We start from the raw sequence: 21586 nt of genomic DNA on the forward strand, positions 1-21586 counted from the left end.
GAAGGTGTTAGGCACCCAAAGCATCCTAGGTACTCCTAGGGAACCCTTTTCACAAATTGTTGCAAAAGATATTGTTTATGAAACATTTATTGTGCAAACATTGATTGGGAGGATGAGAGAAGAATATACAATTTTTATTATTTTTGTGTTTGGATGGATAACCATTGCCTACGTACCTTTACAGGATCAAAACCTCGTAGTTCGGCTAAAAGATTTCCAAAAATATGAGTGGTTTGATTTTAAACAAAAGCCCTAAGGTCTTTCATTATCCACAGGAGAAAACTCAACCTATACAACCACAAGTCCATCATGTGAGAAAAGCTTCAACTTGCTAGTGAGGGACCATGCCCTATAATAAGCAAGGAAGTCTTACAATTCAATCACTAAGGACAAAAGATGAGATTTACATCAACCACTAAGATAATTGAGATCTATGGCTAATGTATGAAAACTTGATTAAAGAATGGACAAAGCCACAAAACAATTGAATGAGTGAAATTAACCAATTAGGATTTATCCACAAAAGAATGGTCAAAGTATGACATTAGGTTCAATTCAAAAGAAGTATTGTGAAAATGAAGTTTGGAAATCAAAGGCTTAAGGCCTAGGTTTCTAGTTTGAAAAGAAATGAAAATGTTTGCACAATATTTTTCTGGTTTTGGGTTAACATGCAAATGGAGGTTTAAAGAACAAAAAGGGTGAGAGGTTAAGGGATGAAAAACTTCTTAGATGTTCACCTCTTGAGATCATATGTAGATGATCCAAGTGATTCCTTTGGAAAAGGCAACAAGCAAATAACAAATAAACAACATAAATGGATACCGGATGCCAATCAATGGACTTACACCAATCTCACAAAACAAAGAAAACATGGATACCAGATGCCAATCTATGGACTTACACTAGTCTCACAAAGCAAAATAACATGGATACCAGATGCCAATCTATGGACTTATACTAATCCCCAAGGAATGATCACAGGAAAAACTGCCAATAAATGGACTGACAATTAACTCCTCACAAAACAAAACAAAGATAGGATATGGAGTGCCAATCAATGGTCTTATGTCCACCTCCACAAATGATCATAGGAAACAGATACCCAATCAATGGTATTACATCTGACTCCTCACATAGAGCAAATAACAAAAGCAACAAGCAAGAGGAAACAAGTTGCCAATAAATGGTCTTACACTCGACTCCAAGGAAATGGGATGCCAATCAATGGTCTTAGTCCCAACTCCTACCAGATCATAGGAAACAAATGCCAATTAATGGACTTACAATTGACTCCTCAATGGACAAAACAAAATGTCACAAAGCAATGAACAATGATCATGAGATGACATATAATTGAATATTCAAAAGTGAAAGCAATGCATAGAGGCACACACAAAAAATTATGCACATATGGGCAAACAAACAACAAGCAACCAATTAGCACACATTATACACAATCAATAGGCTCAAGCAAGGTTAGGCTTTAGAAACAAGCCAACTGGAATGGGGTGTTTTGAGCTCTTAACCCTAACATTGAGAGTTAGGGTGAAGCAGATGAAATGGAGATAAGGGGTGTGCCTCATAGCTCTTATCCCTGGCCTGGGAGAGCTTTAATCAGTAGAAAGTGTGGGAGTTCAGAATGAAGGAACTCTTCTCCATATATGATGGACTCTATAAGATCTTGGGTTCTTATTCACAATGCATCAACACATGGTGTGAGCAAAATGAATGACACAATTGAATAGCAGGGGATGGATTACACATCCCTTTTATCTGCCAATTGCCTCTTAAGAGAACTTTACCTGCTTGGCACAAACTTAAACAAACAAAACATGGCCTCTTAAGGAGGGCTTCAGACAGGTGCCTGCCAAAGTAACATGGCAGGTCTTCCAGACTACATGAAGATTAGGGATTATACCTAAGTGGTATGCCAACCACAAGCAAAGCAAAGCAAAGTTCAAATGAACTTAAAGCAACTTAGGTACTTGTGTAAACAACTAAACAGATCAGTACAATACTCAGACAAACAGACAACAGTCAATAACAACAATCCCAATGTACAACATATAAGCCATAACGCAAACTCAAATGAGTTATCAACAACCTACAAAACAGCAAATGTTAGCAATCAAAAGCAAATATCAACATTCACATGATGAAGCATCATCAACCATGGAATTTGGATGCTTAAACCTGAAATCAAAGCTCACATGTAAGTAACAAACCACTAGGTCAAAGCCTAGGGTCAAAGGTGAAGAAAAAATTCAAAACAGGAGCTGAAACTCAACACAATGCAACTTCAAACACATATTAACATGTCCTAAAAGGATCACATCAAAATCATTAATCAAAGGCATTTCATGATCAAAAGAAGTCAAAGGCAATTTCAAGGCTCATATATGGACATCATGAATGAAAATTCCAAATCAAAACAGAAATGATTCAAATAATTCTGGAAAAAATCATGAACATTCAACACATTCAACATGTTCAACTTACAAAAAATCAGAAGCATCCAAGATCAATTGGCATGGAAATTAAATTGCACAAGTTGATCAACCAAATGTGTGACACAAATGGTCACACCATGTTAACACAAGCATAAAACAGAAATGGTAAATGAGAAAAATACCAAACCAAGCCTAAGAAATCCATTAACATGTCTAGAATCAGCATGTAAAATTTCAAGTCCATTGGATTAAAAACAAGCATTTCATGATAGAAAGAGTAAGGCAAGGTCATACATGCACAAGTGTTCAATCAACCTAGAGTAAATAAAATTACAGCCATCACAACTTTCAAACTCATGATCATTAAAAACTAGACAAAACAAGGATCATTTTGCAAAAAATTGGGAGTGATTTGATGCATTTTTCAATTTATCATTTTGCAAAAAATAAGGGAAAACATGAAAATGCAAGAACATTTGACATATTGCACTCGGCAGGAATCGAAGCATGTCCAAATTCAAAAGTGAGCGCGCGCCAATACACAAAACGACACCGTTCCATAAAACCCTAAGCCTGCGTAGATTTGGACGGTTCAAACCGACGCTATTTGCCAAAACCGACGCAATTTTTCCAGAAACCGTCACAATGCATGCATCTTCATCTTCTTCATGATGAAGATGATGAATGTTCATCCTCAAATTTCCAGAAATTCTAGAAACTTCCAGAAATCCACAAAAAGCATATCATTCAAATCCTTATTCCATGTACATCATAGATCAACTAACAATTCATTCTAAAACATCATAACAAGTGTGAATCGAGCATGAACATTTTTGGATGCAAAACTTCAAATGCACATAACTCAGTCAATAATGCTCCATTTCACACGATTTTTGGCTCAAAATTCTCAGCAAACAAAGATCTACACAAATATACACATGGATTTGAGGATTGTGAAGGTCAAAAAACTCACCTCTTGAAGAGCAGGTTCTTGTTTTGCACGTTCCAAGGCTCTAAACGATCCAAAGCTGTTCCAGAATGCTTGTGGAGATCATTGATGAAAGAATTGAAGCTCAAACACGTGTAGATCTAGTTTAATTTTGAATTTCCATCTTCAACTTCATGAGCTTCAAATGCTTGATTCTTGCACGAATTCAACAAACCAACACCTGATCTGCACTAAATCCAAGCTAGGGAACAAGAATATGAAGTAAAATTGCAATGCTATTTGAAGAAAATTTTGGAGGGAGAGAGAATTTTGGATCTAGAAATGTGAATTGTGATTAACCTCCCTCAATTCTGTTATGATTAGAGTATTTATATCCTTTCCTAATCACCTTGCTAATCCATGTTTAGTTTGGTTAATGAAAATAAGGTGTTTTTGCAAATTCCAAAAATGCATGGTGCATGGGCTAATTACACGTGAACAGTACCCTTGGCTTGATCATTTTCACTTAAAATCCTCTTTTAAACTCAATGGCAATGGTAGAAACTCCATACAATGCACCATTTTTGAATTTTGCAATTTCCCTCCAAAAAAGGCATGGATATGCTAGTGATTATGTGATGAGATTTTATGTAATGTGATGCATTATTTGGAAATTAGAGGTCAAGAGAAGAATATTGCAAAAAGAACCACTCAATTTGAAGCTTTGGATCAAAAGATATGCTCATTTGAAGTTCTAGGCACACTTGGCAATGATTGGATCATATCTCCTCAACCATTAATCAAATGCTCATGATCTTGGACTTTTTGGAAATGGGAGAGAGAGATCTTCAACTTTCATGTTGGACAAAATTTCAATTGAAGCCTCTTTGATGTTGGAAAGTTGAGTTGAAGTTGGATCAAAAACTTGCCATTTTTGGAAAGTTGAAATTATAGGTCACTTTCCATTTTTGGAAACTTTTGACTTGGCTTCAAATTCTTCAAACTTGATCTTTGAAATTATTAATAAGCATAATTTGAACATGAATGGGATGAAGAAACTCAATTTCCACATTCAAAACCCACAGTTGACTTTTCAATTGACAGTATCGGTCCTTAGATGACCTGAAATTGTTCTGATGAATTTGGGGACTTAGCCACTTGGGAATTTGCTCCAAAATGGACCTCTAGCTCACATAAGCTCAATGAAATGATCAAATGATCCATATGCCAAGAAAATACCATCTGCTCTTTGCACTATGAATTCATCTGATGCCTTGACTGTTTGACTGGCTAAGCTACAAAACAAAGGTTAGATGACATATTTTTGTACCTTTTGGTTAGTAAACAAATGAGATAAGCAATGATATACAAAATGCAAACATGCTTGGTGATCAAGAACCGCTCTCAAAAAGATATCCCACCCACAGGGAAGGAAGGAAGGTGTACAAAGATCCTTGAGGCTATGCAATGATATGATATGATGCCATGAGGGATCTTAGGGACAAAATTGGGGTCTTACATTACTGGATAAGAATCACACTAAAGTTTATGAGTAAAGGTGGATACAATAAGCAACTAGCCAAACGTCTCGCACCCAAAGATATCCAGAATGAGTGTAGGGAAGCTCCATTCTCATTCCTTCTTTACCACTTAAGGCCCGGGGCATATAATTCTCGTCTTAACTTCAAGTGGGAAGAGAAAAATCTTCGTAGTTATTTCTTGCATGGAAGATGAAGACTTTATCAATCGTTATATTCGAATTGCACTAAATCTATGAATGAAGGTGAATACGATGAGCGTTGGGTCATACGTCCCATACCCAAAGATACTCAGAATGGGGGTAGGAATACTCCAGTCCCACTCCTTCTCCATTACTTAAGGATCGTATCGTACAACTTGATTCATGATTGATAAGTTGTTGAAGTGGTCCTTGCTTTTGTTGTGTCTGCTTTGTGAAGATAGACTTGTTAATCATATGATTAGAATCGTGCTAAAGTCTATGAATATAGGTGAATATGATGAGCGTTGGGTCATACGTCCCATACCCAAAGATACTCAGAATGTGGGTAGGAATACTCCAGTCCCACTCCTTCTCTATTGCTTAAGGCTCGTGTCACACTCTTCTAACTTCGAGTTAACAAGTGTTGAAGACGCCACCTTTGATGTGCTTGAATAATCCGCTGCTTGATATGAGGATGCCTTGATTGAAGATCTTGTCTTGAGGCCTTGAGCTCCATAGCGTGAAAGAAAAGTCCTACTAAGTGACCAAGGGTCTTTTGGTCATTCAATTAGATTGGGGGATTATACAAGTTCAAAGGATTTAATTAATCAAAATTGCTTTTGATCAATTTAATCGGGGGTTTGGTTTTAATTTTGAAGGGAATTAATTTTTGGATCATGCATTAGAACTAACCTAAGGGATCATGCATTAGAAGTTGGTTGAATATTCTAAGTTAGATTAGAAATCCTAAGGGAGCATGTCAAAATATTGATTAAAACCATGATTGAAATTCTATGTTAAGTCCTACAATGATTGAATTCTAATCCTAAGGAGAACATGCAATTTTCAACACAAAATATCAAAATAGGCCCATAAGGGCAAAATGGTCAATAGTGAAATATGTCAAATTCTAACCATGGTTTAAAGTTGATTAAATCCTAAAGATGAATTCTAATCCTAATGTTTAAAATAGGATGATTCTAAATTTAATCAAACCTACTTGTTTCTAATTAGACCTAACTAAAATTCCTAATTAAAATTCTAAGAACAAAAATAAAAATCCTAATTAATTCTAAGGAAAATTCTATTTAAATCCTAAAATGCTAATTAAATCCTAATATCAAGATTTATTAACCTAATCAAACCAACAATCTAATTATCCTAATAAAAATGCAAAACAATAAAAGAAAATCCAAGAAAACAAATAAAATTGGAAAAAGGGGGTGTCATGGCTAAATGGGGTGTGAACTGAGTTCAAGTTAATGGGCTGCCAGCTGAGCCCATTACTGGTTTTTTGTATAGTCAGAGAAATCCAACAAAAAACAAAGGAGGTGCATGCAGCGAAATTGGGAATGGGCCGTCTGAGCCCAATGTTTCACCAAGCATTCCAAACAGGGGGTGCAGAAGTGAAAACGCGTGGGAATTAGCAAATGGTGCTAATGGGCTTGACGAAGCCCAATTCAACTTTCATCACTAATCTCTGGGGGTTCACTAGTAATAATTGGTGTGTAAAGAGTAATCCCCATGGGCCTAGGCATTTAAGCCTAATCAACTCACCTTTGTTGACTTGGACAAGTCAACACAGTCAAAAACATTCACATGCGCGCGCTCTCTCAAATCCATCTCACCGTCCTTCCACCGTGAGCCGCCGCACCGGCGGCCGTCGCCGACGCCGGTGTTGGCTTCTACCTAACCACCACCACGAAATTAAACATAATGATACGCTGGATACGCCTATGGCAAGGAATTTGAGCAACGGTCAATGGATTGGTTGAATCGATCCTAACAAAGGAAGAACCCTAGCCTACTCAAAGTCCAATTAAATGGCGTTCACTGAAGATCAATTCCTAACACCATGGGGGTTTCGTTCCTCAACCTAAATGCTACGTCTTGGTACAATTAGAGCAAGAAAACGATAATGAATGGTAAATGATATACCGGAGAAGATGATCGGAGAATTCGCCGGTAAGTTTTCTGATCTTGATTCTTCTTTCTTCTTATTCTTTTCGTTTCCTTCTTCTTCTTCTAAAACTTTGGAAATGATGGCAGAGTGAGAGTGAGGTGGCTTAGCTCAAGCTGAATTGAAGCTTCGATGTGAAGCTTCAATGGCTTTTCTATGAGAGAATAAGAGAGCTTTGGTGAGGGTGATGAGAGAGGTTGCAGAGAGATTGCACAAATTCGCAGGGTTCAAAAAGTCATGAAAATGAGAGAGATGAACTATTTAAATAGAGTTTAGGTTTGGAGGTGTTTAGGCTTGGAGTTAGGATTGGAATCTGTTATGTTCAGGCTAGGAGTTAGTTGCATTCAACTCACTGAGTTCATGGTGAAACTCAGTTAGTTAGAATCAACTCAGTTAGTAGTTGGGTTTTTTAATTGATCCCTGAATGAACGAAAAGGAATTCCACTGGCTATTGCAGGTTAGAAGGAGATTGAGGTGAAGCTAAAATCGTTTTTAGTGACCTGTTGTCCAAGTTACAAGTTGGATTTAAATGACCTTGTCTTGGCTTGGAATGATGAATCATGAAGGTTAATGGTCTTGATGTCCAAACTGGTTGTAGCAGGTAGCATTAGAATTAGGATTAAACTATTGGATCAAATGTAACCTGCTGAACTGGTCATTGTTAAGTGCAAGACTATTTTTGTTTGCACTTTGAAATGATGAATGTGATCCTTTGCTCACACTTTGGTTCAATGCTTCATAAGTTTTAATCCCATTGTTTGCACTCAATTCATTGCCCTCACTTGTTTCTCTTTTTGTAGCATGAACTTGGCCTATCATGTTTAAACTAAGGTCTAGCCATGGTAGTCTGTGATGCAAGCTTGGAAACTATTTAGCTTTGAGGTCGCACACTGTGATGAAGGTGTAATGTTGCTGCTCAATTGGTCTTGCAATGCCATGTTGGATCATTTTTCAGTTCAGCAGGTGAGTGGCTCAGCATGGTTTGATTTCTTATTGAAATGTAAGGTAAAAACCATGTGCTTGAGTTGGCATGGATTGGTTATGTACCGTTGTACAGGGGAATGCTTACTTAGCCTTTTTACTCATGATAACCCTTGTTGATGTGCATGGCCATTATTGGATTTTGATTGTGGAAATTGCATTTGGTGTGCAGTTACAGGTGAAACAAGAGCAGGTCGTGTGAAGAAAGACATTGGCTCCACAATGCAGCTGCCTCATGGCTGTTATTGGTGATGATGACATGATGAGCTGGATGGTACCAATACAAGTCAAGACAATGGTATGGAGTTTTACAGTCTGGACCGCTCCTTATATTCCATTGTCTCACGGAACTATTGGCATGATGATAGATGTGGTGTGCTATCCCAAAGTCTAACCTGGCCAATGTTCCTGTAGAAGGTAAGGTTAGAGTATTGCATAGTTGAGTTTGCATTCAGTGGCTAGCCTTAATGTGATTTTGTACTTGGTAAGTGATTTTCACATTGTAGCACATGGATGTGGTAGCAGTAGGCATTTGTGGTCTTGAAACATGTACTAATGACCATGGAGGTCATATTTGTAGTAGGTCATGACTGGTTTGTAAGGCTTCATCTGGATTAATGCAGCAAGGTAGTGTCATGGTGCATTGATGCTTTAACTATAGTTGATACCTTGCAGGTAGGTGTGTTTGCACTACATCCTGAGTGTTGGTATGGCTTGTTGATGACTTGGTATATTGTTGCTTCCAATACTGTTGTTTGCTGTTGAAAGCAAGTCAACATGTTTAGGTTTCCAATGCCTTGTACTTTAGTTGTTTTGATTCCTTTTGGGTAGGCTGTTGTTTTGATGCAGGTTTTGTGGTCATGTTGGGAATTTCATGCAACCCATGACTTCAAACATGTGGTGTATGACATCAAGGTTTGGTTGCAACTTCACCATTTGATATTGGCTTACTTACTCAATTAAGCCAAGTGTAGAGCGCCCAATGGACAACCTGTCCAACTGCAAGCCTACTGAATATCCATTGTAGGCCTGTTGTAGGATTTGGTGTAAGCTATTTACATGTTTCACGAGCTACCTCATGTAGGTTGAATGACATGCTTGATGGTTTAGCTGTCATTAATGTGAGCAAGGTAAAACAGGTCTTAAAGGGTTTGTGAAGCTTGAGGTATGTTTAGTGTCGTGCTGTTTGTTATGCCATGTTGAACTTCTTGAACATGATGCTAACCAGTTTGGATGTGATGTCTCTCAATGATTTTGACATGTCATGACTGAGTTTGGTCATGTTGGACTATTTCTGTAGGGATGTGTCTTATGTTTCAGCTTTCCATGAGCCTTCTCCATCATCATAAACTCAAGGCCAAATGCATGTGGGGATGTTACAATGGTCAGGTTATGGTGCGGCTGCAAGGCTTGGCTCAGGTGTGCTGCAGGATTTGTCTTGATTGCTGCAGCAGCAAGGCTAGCCTTCTTGTGCCATGGATCCTTCAATAGTTAAGCCATGTATTCGATTTCTTTGGCTCTTTGTATTGTTTTGGTTAGAGCCATGAGTGACAATGTTGTTTCTGTAGAGCCCTCCTTGGAAATCAATTAAGGACAAACCAAGGCAAATGGTAATTGGTTCCAAAATGTCAAGACAACATGGTTTGTACAATGTGACTTACTTGTAATGGAAGTAATCAAGAAAAATCACCAACAAATATGAAGATTGGATGTGCAATGAAGTAAAAGGGACATGCCAAGTTTGGATAGTCAAGAGCAAGTGAGGGTTGACTTTGGTCAAAGTTGACCAAAGTCAACAAATGGTCAAAAATGTATTTTCTTTGTGATTTCTTTGTAAATAGATATTTACTGGATAATTATGGGTGAATTTAGGGTTTAATGGATTTGGGTTGACTTTGGTCAAAGTTGACCAAAAAGTCAACTGTTGACCAAAGTCAACAATTTGGTCAAGATGTCAAATTTTGTATTTTCTTGTATGGAATCATATGTAATGACATGAAATGGATTGAAATGGTTTGAAAAGTGATTGAAATTGGTTTCCAAACTGTCTTGTTTTATGACTTGGATGTTGGACTTTTGAAAAATAACTTGACTAATAATGTACATGAACAAAGCCATCAAATGAGACCACAAGGCTAGGGTTTTAACAAAATGTCCATGAACCAATGGCATGACCAACAAGTGGCTTTAAACACAGAGGTTTGATTGTTCAGATGACCAGGATCAAATGAATAGCACAATTGACTTTGAACTAAGACCAAGGCTCCAAGTTAGGTCAAGCAAATTGACAATGAATACACAATCAAGCCACCAAGTTCCTCTGATTACCATCTCCTAATTAGGGCTTTGGAGACCAAGATGAGGCCTAGGGAAGCTCCAAGAGATCCTGCCTTGATAAATTAGGGTTTTGAAGGCCCTATGTTGTCTAGATCACAACTTTATTGAAGTCAAACCTTCACCACTATCATTAGGGTTTCACATGCTATGCTGATGATGTGAATCAAACCATGCCTTTGGCCCTGGATACCTGTACGAGCCCTAGCTTTACGGGCCCAAGTTTCTTCTGAATCCATGAGGAATGATGCATGTAGATGAGTCATGGATGTATGCAAGTCATTTCTTGATCAAGTGATTAGATACATAGGTGAGAAAGGGGAGGGAAAATTTAGGGGTACAACAATGTCATGGACCTATGATATCTTAATATCCTAAGGCTAGTTGATTTCCAAATCAACATAAGTATGGATGAGATTAGGACCCCCACTTTGCATATTCTTTTTGTGTGTGGTATGTTTCATGAGCATAGTTCATCATACTATGTCTCTAACATTCATTAACACCAAAATTGTATTGCCCGACCTCAAATAGTTGTGACTTCTACATAAGTCCAACTACGATTGCTTAACATAGCGCTAAAATTTGACACAAAATGCATAGTATTCTAGTTAGTGAGATTGTAAGTTTCCCCTCTTTCATGGTATTGTGTGGAAACTTCGCCTTTTTTCCTTGCTTGTGATAAGTGGGTTGAGTATTCTCAAAAGTGATAAGTGGGTTGAGTATTCTCAAAAGAATGGAAGATGTCTTGGTTCAAGGATCCATGCTTGTGATAAGTGGGTTGAGTATTCTCAAAAGAATGACTTAAAGCAAAAGCAATACTAACTTCTAACTCATTAACAACTAACATTTAATTTCAAGTCATTTACTTTTAATGCAATTTAATTTTCGAGCTTTATTCATTTTCCATTATTCATACCATTCAAATTGTTTATGTTAATATCATTTTCACTTTGTCCACTTGGACCATATTGTGTGATATATTTTGTTTGTGTATTTTGTGTTTGTTTGTGTGGTCTTTGACCATTAATGTACATAATAAGAATAAAAATCCTAAAAAATATCGTATGTGGACTGTTGGTTTTATCTGAGACATTTGAACTTAGAATTTAGGCAACATTCCCTATGCAAAGGACTTGGCCAATGCCAAATTTCATGTAACCAAGTGCTTGAGATTTTAAACTCCATATGATAAATCATTGAAGATCCATCTGAGTTCATCTGCAACATGATCATGGTGAAGCTGTTATATTAAACCTGTGATTTGTGCCATCTTAAAATTCATCTTCTACATGGGCAAACTTGAAGAAGATCATGAAGTTTTAAAGCTTGGATGTGGCTATCTTTATTTGATGCCTTGCTCTTCAACTTGCTGTTTGTATATTGATTGTTGTGTGATTCTGAAGTCCAAGGAAAATTTGGGTGTCTATATGACATTCTTGTCTATTGGATTACAAAATTGTATGCTTAGGATTAGTCTCTTCATCTCCTCCAAACTTCTTAAATTTAAAAATCTCTCCCTTATTTTTAAAAATATTATTTGCTTGTGTTTTTTGATTTCTAAACTTTGACCATTTTTGCAAACTAGAAACTTTGGCCTTATGCCATTGCATTTTCAAACTCATTTTTCTTAATCAAAGTTGTAAATAAACTTAACTATACTTGAATTAAAATTTCAAAATCCAAAAAGAACTATCACTCATTCAAACCATTTTTAGGCCTTTGTGCCTTCCAAACCTAAATTTTGTTAAAAGCAATGCATTCACTTTGAAATTGATACCACAAACTACGAGGTTTTGATCCCTCATTTTTATGTTGGTATGTAGACATAAGTCTGAAGGTCTTGTCAAACACAAAAATATAATTAATGAATTCTTTTATCATCCCCACACTCTTTTTACTTGCAAACATCATTTGTACAAAAACACATATGCACACAAAAAAGGGCTCCCTAAGAGTACCTATGACACTTTGGGGGATTTGACTTTGTTGATGAAATGTACATTTCATCTCGCAAAATGAATGATTTTAATTTGATAAAAGTCCTCCTTTGACCAATTTGTGTTGATTTCATTTCCCCTCCCTCTTCATCTCAATCCCATTCTATCCCCATCCGTTTCATTGACCTATGATATCTCTATATCCTAAGGCTAGTTGATTGCAAAATTAACATAAGTATGGATGAGATTAGGTCCACCCTTTTGCTATTTCCTTTTAAGTGTGGTATGTTCTAGGAGTATGGTTCACAATACCATATCTCTAACATGCATTAACACTAAAATTTCTATTTCCCGATCTCAAATAGTTGTGACTTCTACATAAGTCCAATTACGATTACTTAACATAGCACTAAATTTGACACAAAAAGGCATATCATTCTAGTAAGTGAGATTGTAAGTCTCTCCCCTTTCATGGTATTGTATGGAAACTTGGCCTTTTTGCTTCCTTTGGAAGATGTCTTGGTTCAAGGATCCATGCTTGTGAATAGTGAATTGAGTGTTCTCCAAAGAATGACTTAAACAACAAAAGGCAAAAACAATACTAACTTCTAATCAACTAACATTTAACTAAAATTTAATTTCAAGCTCTTTACTTTTATGAAGTTTAAATTCAAGTATTTATTCATTTGCCATTATTCATACTATTTAACTTGTTTACTTTAATTCCATTTTCACTTTGCTCACTTGAGCCATATCTTGTGATTATAGTGTGATTGTACATACTTGTTTATGTATCTTGTTTTGTTTTGTGGTCTTTTGAACTTAATGCATGTTAGAGATTTGGTATGAAGAACCAAACTCCTAAAACAAACCACACACTAAAAGAAAATATCAAGAGGGAGGGACCTATCTCAATCATACTTGTATTGATTCATCTGACACAAGGTCATTGATGAATCAATTAGCCTTTAGAGATTAGGGATTTCATTGGTCAAAAGATGGAATGAGGAAGAATAGGGATGAAGATGAAGAAAGAGGTGAAGATAGAAACACAAATTGGTCATTAGAAGTATTTCATCAAATCAAAACCATTCATTCATTTTCGGAGATGAAATGTACATTTCATCAATCCCCTATATCCAATGGTTTTGATCCAGCAAAAGTCAAATCAACCTTGATCAAGGCCAAAACAGAAAGTCAAACATCAGAAGACCATAAAAATGGCTCAACATTATTTTCAAGCATTTAATCAATTAAAAATCAATTTAAAAATGAATTAAAATGCATTTTAATTTGGTCAAAACCTAAAATCCCTTCAAAACACCAAATAAATGACCAAGGGATTTATCCTAGGTCAAACAAGATCAAAGGACCTTAGACAAAAAAATTCATGATTTTTAAAAAGTCAGAAGTATTTTTAAACAATTAAAATATGCACAAAAACAATTAATTCATGAAAAATATAAAAATTAATCCAAAAAACAATTTTAATTCATAATATGGAAGAGAAAAATATTTAAATTTTTTTGGTGAAAGTCCCATATTTTTTGGATTAAAAATGAAATTAACATGAATTAAACACAATAAAGGGATTAAATTAAAAATCAGAAAATAAAAAGAAATAAGAAAAAACAACGGCCATCACATCACCCTCATTAATTGAGGTGGCGTATCTGTTGGCCACAAGTTTTCTTCATACCATACACCTCAGTCAATGCGTCGTAGGGATGGTATGCAAAAGCAAGGGACCAGATTAAAACGTTTAAACATGATCAAAGGGATGAGAGGGTGTCAACACACCACCAGAGCTAGGGCTCCAGTCATCTTCTCCGGTGGACCTCATTGGACTGGTCTCCCATCAACCTTCACTAAAATAAAAAACAAGAACATGGAATCAAAAAAATGCTCAGGAGCTCGAATCTGACCTCAATTTTCGCCAATTCCGAGTATATCAAAAGATACAAGGCTTTGAGTTTTGAGGATCATAAACTGAGTTTCTTCGATTTGATCTCAAAGCAACTCAATCTTGTTGCCTACATTGGTAGGACTTCATCCAACCAAATTCAAAGAGAATGGTGAAGAATTGAGAGAGAATCAAAGAGATGAAGTTTCTGAAAAATCTCCTTCGAGGGAGCTTGAATCTTGCTTGATCTTCATGCCAGATTGTCATCCATGACATGTGTTTGAGTTCGAGCATGTTCTTCATCTGCATTGGCCTTTCCTTCTGTTTGGCCTTCAACATTATCAGGGTTAGTGGAAAGATTTCCTTCATCCGCTTCCTCTACAACCATGTCTTCGAGGGATCATTCGTTCCTTCAGTTGTATGTAGATTAGCCCTAGGGGTTTCTTCATCTTAAGCTAGCTCATCCTCAACCATAGGGTCTAGATCACCTTTGGCCCAATCCTCTTCGCTCGAATCGGTTTCATTACCAGAGTCACTAGTATGAGAATCTTGAGTAGCAGTTTTTGGTGGCGAAGCCTCGAGGTCACCAGGAGGAGGTTGATTAATCTCGCTTATGGACCCCTTTTCAGAGGATGGTTGATAAGTAGGTTCGCCAGTGCTGTCTAAAACATCAAGTGCAGAGACAGGCATGGAGGAACTAGTTTTCTTGGGAAGAATGATAGTGCTCACGTCACCCTAAAATCAATAGAATCAGAAGATATAAATGGCTAAAGTTGACAAACAAGTTAAATAAAGTAAGGAGAAGTAAGTTATACCTCATCACCTTCGACCCCAGGGCTAGAATTATCGCTCTCACTTTGGGCTACTGTTACTCTTGCCATTTCCTCAGGAGTAGGTTCTTGGATAATAAGTGCAGCGGGCCTTTTTCTGGGATGTTTGATTGGTGATAGATTCGAAGCATCGGTGGCCTTCGGTTGTGACTTCCTTTTCCTAGAAGTGACATAGAGAATAGGAGACAGGTCATCTTCGTCAGAATCTTCGATGATGGGGGCAGTGGCAGGTTTTAGGATTCTCAGGGGACTCACCGGAGGTTTTCGAGCAACCTGAACCAAGAATGAAATATTACATCATCAAGGTATAACACGGATAAAAGAACAAGGAAAAAGGGGTAGTTACCTTTGCAGGTTTGTTGTTTTCTTCGGCCTTCGAGTCGATGGGTCTTTTGCTGGTGTGTTTCTTCGGGGGGATCTTGATAGCTAAACAAGAACAATATGAAATGGTCAGTGTTAGATAAAAGCAAATAGCATATTGTAGCGATGTATTCGTTACCATTAGAGATATTGACTAAATCCAAGGTAAATCATACAAGTCGAGTCGCCACCGCACTTCTATTTATCCAAAGGAATGGTTAGAAAGCGAACAAAAACCTAAAAGTTTTAACAAAAACTAGTAAAAGAGAGTCAGAGATCTGGGTAAGGGGGTTGGTTATGCAATGGGAAGGTGTTAGGCACCCAAAACATCTTAGGTACTCTTAGGGAGCCCTTTTCATACTTGTTGTAAAGTTGTTGTTTTTGTGAAAAATTGTTTGTGCAAACATGATTGAAGAGATGAGAGGAGAATGTACAAGTTATTTACATTTTTTGTGTTTGGATGGATAAACCCATTGCCTATGTACCATCTTATAAAAAGATTAGGATCGAAACCTCGTAGTTCGGGGTAAAAACTCAAAACAAGTTGGTGAATTGATTGGTCCAAAAGCCTTAAGGTCTTTTGTTATCCAAGGGAGAAAACTCAACCTAAAACCACAAATCCACCATGTGAGTATAGCTTCAACATGCTAGTGAGGGGTTAACCCTATAATAAGCATGGAAGACTCATTGTCCATCACTAAGGATATAGGTGAGTATTACGTCTACCACAAGGATAACTCAAACCTAATAGCTAAAGGTTAGGGAAAATTTGATTAAGAAAGTGGCCATTGGAACCACAAAAAGACATTTGAATGGGTTATATTTACCAATTAGAAGTATATACAAAAATGGTTAAAGTTGATTTAAAGGTTCAATTCAAAATAAGTGTTATGAAAAGAAAGTTTGAAAATCAAAAGCCTAAGGCTTAGGTTTCTAATGTTGAAAAAAAGTGTTAGATGTTTGGACAAATGTTTTGGCTTGGGTTAGAATGGAGAGAAGAAGAAGAAGGGCTAAGGTCCTAAGTAAAGCAAAAAGATGAGGTATGAAGAATCAAAACCACACAAGTAGCTCCCATCCTTTGGAATAAGCAATCACAACAATAGTAAGTTCAAGCAATCAAACAAATCTCCTAAGGGATCTTCAATGCATCTTGTATCTTTCACTTTGGTTGAACATGGCAATGGTTTCTCCAATTTGAGCTCTCATAGAATTCCCTAGCACAAAAGCACACACATCAAAAGTTTCAATGAAACAAATCAAGAATGGACAAGAGTGAGTTTAGAGATTTGGTCATTCTAATCCATCTTCATCATTAAGATCCTTTTGCTCCAATTTTGCATAAGGAAAGTCCTAGAATCTAAGTCCATTTCTCCAATTTTTGCATAGGGAAAGTCCTAGAAACTAAGTCCATTTCTTTGCATTTGGTCCTCAGCAAACAAAACAAAAACACAAGCACAATAGTATATACACAATTATGTGCTCAAGTGAGCAAAAGGCAAATTGCATTAACATAAACATGTGCTCAAGTGAGCAAATAGAAAAGCAAATGGATAATATGTGCAAGAATAGTAAATTGCATAAAAGTAAAGAGCAAAAAGTAAATGTTAGTTGTTAATGGTTAGTGTTAGTAGTTAGTGTGCCATAAGGCAAATTTAGCGCTATGTTAAGCAATCGTAATTGGACTTATGTAGAAGTCACAACTATCTAAGGCCGGTCAATAATAATGTAGGCAACAACACAAGTTAGAAGTCTTGATTAGTGAACCAAGTTCCAACAACTTGCCATGCCAAAAAGGAAAAGAGAAATGATCTTGTATTGGTTTAAGCCTTTTGAATGATTTAGAAAACAACCTATCCTTAATGCAAAGCCATTCACTTAATCAATTGATCAAGATGAATTAGATTTGAATCAAGGAAGATTAAGTCTCCCTAATCAATGCTAACTTATCAACCTTCAACTCATTGATCAAAAAGAAAGAAGAAGAAGAAAGAAGAAAGAGATGAAGAATGGATAAGGAAATGGAAAGATCAAAAGGCATAAAATGAAACAACATGTACCAATCCATATGTATTGACCACATGACATTGAAAGTCAAGGTCAAATAATGATAAATCAGAAATTAGATGAAGATTGGAGATCAAACAATAAGCAAAATATTTTTGGCATTTTTAATATTAAAATAAACTTGAATAAAAAAAATAAAAGAAAGGTCAAACTTCAAAACCACTTCAAATCAACCTTGAAAGGTCCAAGTGATTTATCCCAAGTTCAACAAGGCCAAACAAAGTTTGACAAAAAATTTCAGCATTTTTAAAAGTCAAAAACTATTTTTAATCAATTAAAAATGAATAAAAATAACCTAATTGAACTAAAATCTCAAATAAATCTCAAATCAATTAAAAAATTGATGAGAATATTTTTCATAGATCCATCATCATCCAAATAGGTTAGGAAAATATTTTTGTATTTTTTGAATATCAAAAACTATTTAAAATGAATTAAAAATAACCAGAAAAGAGAAAATTCACAAAAAATATCAAATGACAAAATAAAAAAATTAAAAATCAGAAATAGAAACTAGAATTTATTTGGAGACTAATGCAATTGGTCCCATAATTTTTGGAATTAAAATGAAAGAGTTATGAATTTTTGAAATTAATGGAAATAAAAGAAAATAAACCAGAAAATTAAAAATTCAAAAAAACCAGGAGCGTCAGATCTGAGCTCATTAATTGAGCTGGCAGGTCATGCGCTCCCACCATACTCTTCATTCAATGCGTGCACACCATGTATTAAAACAAGTCATAACAAACAAGGGCCATGATTAGATCTGGAAATTCAATCCAACGATCCACAATGCATCTGGTAATGGCACGGCCACCGGAGCCACTTTCTTCTCCGGTGAGCAAGAAGATTCCGGCCAATTTTGCAGACGACCAAATCTTAACCAAAATGCACGATCTATACATCTTTGGAAAGCTGAGATGATGTACATCATCCCTGTGCCACTCAATTCCACTCTAGATCTCTATATTGAGAGAAATCAGAGATGGAAGTTTTGTGGTGTTTATCATGAACTTAATGGATTTCAAAAATAAATGCACAATCATGATGCCTCTATTGAGAGGACTTCAGCCAACACAAGATCCAAGCAAATAAGTCAATATATTATGAGTTTCGAAGAAAAAACCAGTTGCATAACAACCTTGATTTCTGGAGGCTTGAGCTCGATTCCTTGCCTTCTTTATCAAAACAGAAGATCAATGGAGTAAAGGATGAAGGTTTAGAAGCTTTAGATCCAAGGATTCAACCAGATGTAGTTGAATTTTGGATCTGAAAAATTTGGAGAAAAATGAACTAGCTTCTTTGGTGAGAGGTTGGGTTTTGATTTCTGCAGCAATTCAGGTTGATTCCAGGGTGAATTTTGAATGGAATAGGACTTCTATTTATAGAGGGAATGGCAAGGAGAGGGTGATCAAAGTCGTGTGCATGAAGTTGGGCATTCCTTGCATGGGCTTGCATGATCATGCACAAGGCCCAAAACCAAAGCCAAATGACATCTGAACTCATACCAAAGTGAAATGGGCGTGTAATTTGAAAGGCAAAGGCTTGTGTAATGAATTCTCACATGTTATGCATAATTGAACCAAAAAATTCTTCTCTTCGAAACTAACACTTGCCAAATCCAAACATGATCATGTGAGTAATGGTTGGAAAGGTTTTGATGTAAGGAACAATTGTTATGTTGGGCAAAAATCCATTTGGGATGTGGAAATTGGTGAAATTTGAGTTTAAAGTGCAAGGTGCAAAACATGTCAAGGCAAAGTTTCTAAATTTGGCCAATGTTCAAGCCCTTCTATTTTGATGATGCAAGCCTCAAATCAAAAAACCTCCAACATAAACGTTGTAGATCTTTTCAAGACAATCAAAATGGACTTAAATTTTGCATTTGGATTTTTAATGAAGGAGTTATGGGCACTTGAAGTTGGACTTTTTTTCCTTTCAATGCATTTGGCCCAAAAGGACCTATAATGTCTTGCATTATCACATGTATTTACTTTGAGATTTTGAATTTTTTTTCAACATAACATTTGAAGTAGAAATCTTAAGCTTTCCAATTCATTTGATCCCACCTCAAAATAATAAAAAATGAACGAGTTATGTCCTTGGGAAGTTGACCCACAATTAGGGTTTCAGTCAAAATGACCTATAATGTCTTGGAATGGGACATGACCTTCCAAGCTTCAAATCAATTTTTGATGAACATGAAAGTTGTTCATATTGTCCTTAAGAACAGTTTTTCTTTTGGAATCATCTCCATTTGACCAACACATAAAACGTTAGGTCTCAGTGCATTTCAAAATAGTCAGATGAATTGACTGATCAACTTCTCAAGTCCATGACTCATATCTTGATGAATTGATGATTGAGGACACTCAAATAAGTTCAAATATGCATGAAATGATGAATTAAAGAACTTCCCTTGATTGTATTTGATCATGGGCTGAGGTTGCTTCAAGAGCAAGGCATTATGGTGCATAGATGAATTAGGGTTTCCTTGGGGGCACAAACCTCAAACCATTTGACTTGCTTTGATCAAAATGGTGAATTGAGATACTAGGGAGGAATATTTGATGTATGAGAGCTTTGGGAACCATTACCATGCTTGCTATCATCTCCTCTTGACCTTACCATTGCACAAAGGATCTCCTTAAAGCTTTTAACCTTGTGATTGCTTAAGCTACAAACAAAAGATGTTAGTGACATATTTTTGTGCTTTTGGTTGATAAAAAAAATGAGAAAAGCAATGATATACAATTTAAGCATGCTTTGTGATCTCAAACCACTCATAAGATATCCCACCCAAAGGCAAAGGGAAACAAGATGCTTATGATCCTTGAGGCAATGCAAGTGCAATATTATGATGCCATGAGGGATCTTAGGGACAAAATGATCGTGACTTTATGAATCAAATGGGGTATTAACTGCAAGTGCACAGTCTTATGCCGTAGTTTTAAAAGATATCGATCCCACAGGGACTTATGAATCAATATACCGTTTTTCTAAGGTTACTTCGTAAAGCTAAGGCGGATGATACTTTGTTGATTAGGGGAAAAATAAAACTAAAATAAGATCTAGATTAAATATCGAATAAACGGATATCGGTATGCAGTTCGTCGTAATTAGGGAATTAAATCTTCGTTGGTTTCGTAGTTTTAAAATAAATCTTTTCAGTAGACACTATTGATTTAAAAGCCTTTTCTCAAACTCTCGCTCTGTTGAATAGACTATGACTTTATATTAACGTGCGCTGTCACTAATTAGTTAGGTCCAAAATCACTTTTTGAAAACAATAGAATCTATAGAAACTCTTTTTAAGAAAATGCTAACCATTTAAACACCCTTGTCTCAAACTCTCGCTCTGTTGACTTAGATTATATAATTAAACTTAAATGCTTAACTCTCGTCCTCACATTTAACCTTTAAAAATACTTTTTGAAAATGATTAGAATTTATTTAACTCTAAAAATTGCTTTCACCCTGATTTAAAATTAATGTCCAATTTACAGTGTCCAGTTAAAAACTCAAACCGTCGTTCTATTGATTTTAACTTCTTTATGTCTTTTACTCTCGTACAAAAACCTTGGTATTAACTCTGTAAATTGAGACCATAAAAAGAGTGATTATGTTTTTAAACAAAATTAAACCAACTTAGTTTTGATTCCTTCATTCCGCTTACTGTACATACCGATATCTAAGTTTATTTAGCCAGACATGCTAAATAAGCCTAAACAATAATTATGCTTACATACAGCCATATCAGACAGACAATATAAATAAATAGAAGTGCAGAGCATATATAAATTTAAACAATAAAATTAAAGAACCTGTAAAATTAATAGAAGTCTTGATTATTCCTAACTTCGATGCTTGAACTCTCCACCACAAACCGGTTGGATTTGTTCTTACAATCTTCGATCGGACAGGAAAATAAAAACGAAGGAACAAAATACTATGATCTAACGTAAGGTTAGATCCAGTAAAAATTACACAATAGTTTCCGGTGTAGAAACTATTGTGAGAAAATTAATTGAATGCTTTAAAATTGACTGGAAAAGAAAAGGAAATAAAAATTGCTAGGAAAGTAGAGTGCTGGAAAATAAGAAAAACAGTAAAAAT

This window comes from Lathyrus oleraceus, chromosome 5, assembly GCF_024323335.1.
Source record: "Lathyrus oleraceus cultivar Zhongwan6 chromosome 5, CAAS_Psat_ZW6_1.0, whole genome shotgun sequence".
NCBI classification, from domain to species: Eukaryota; Viridiplantae; Streptophyta; class Magnoliopsida; order Fabales; family Fabaceae; genus Lathyrus; species Lathyrus oleraceus.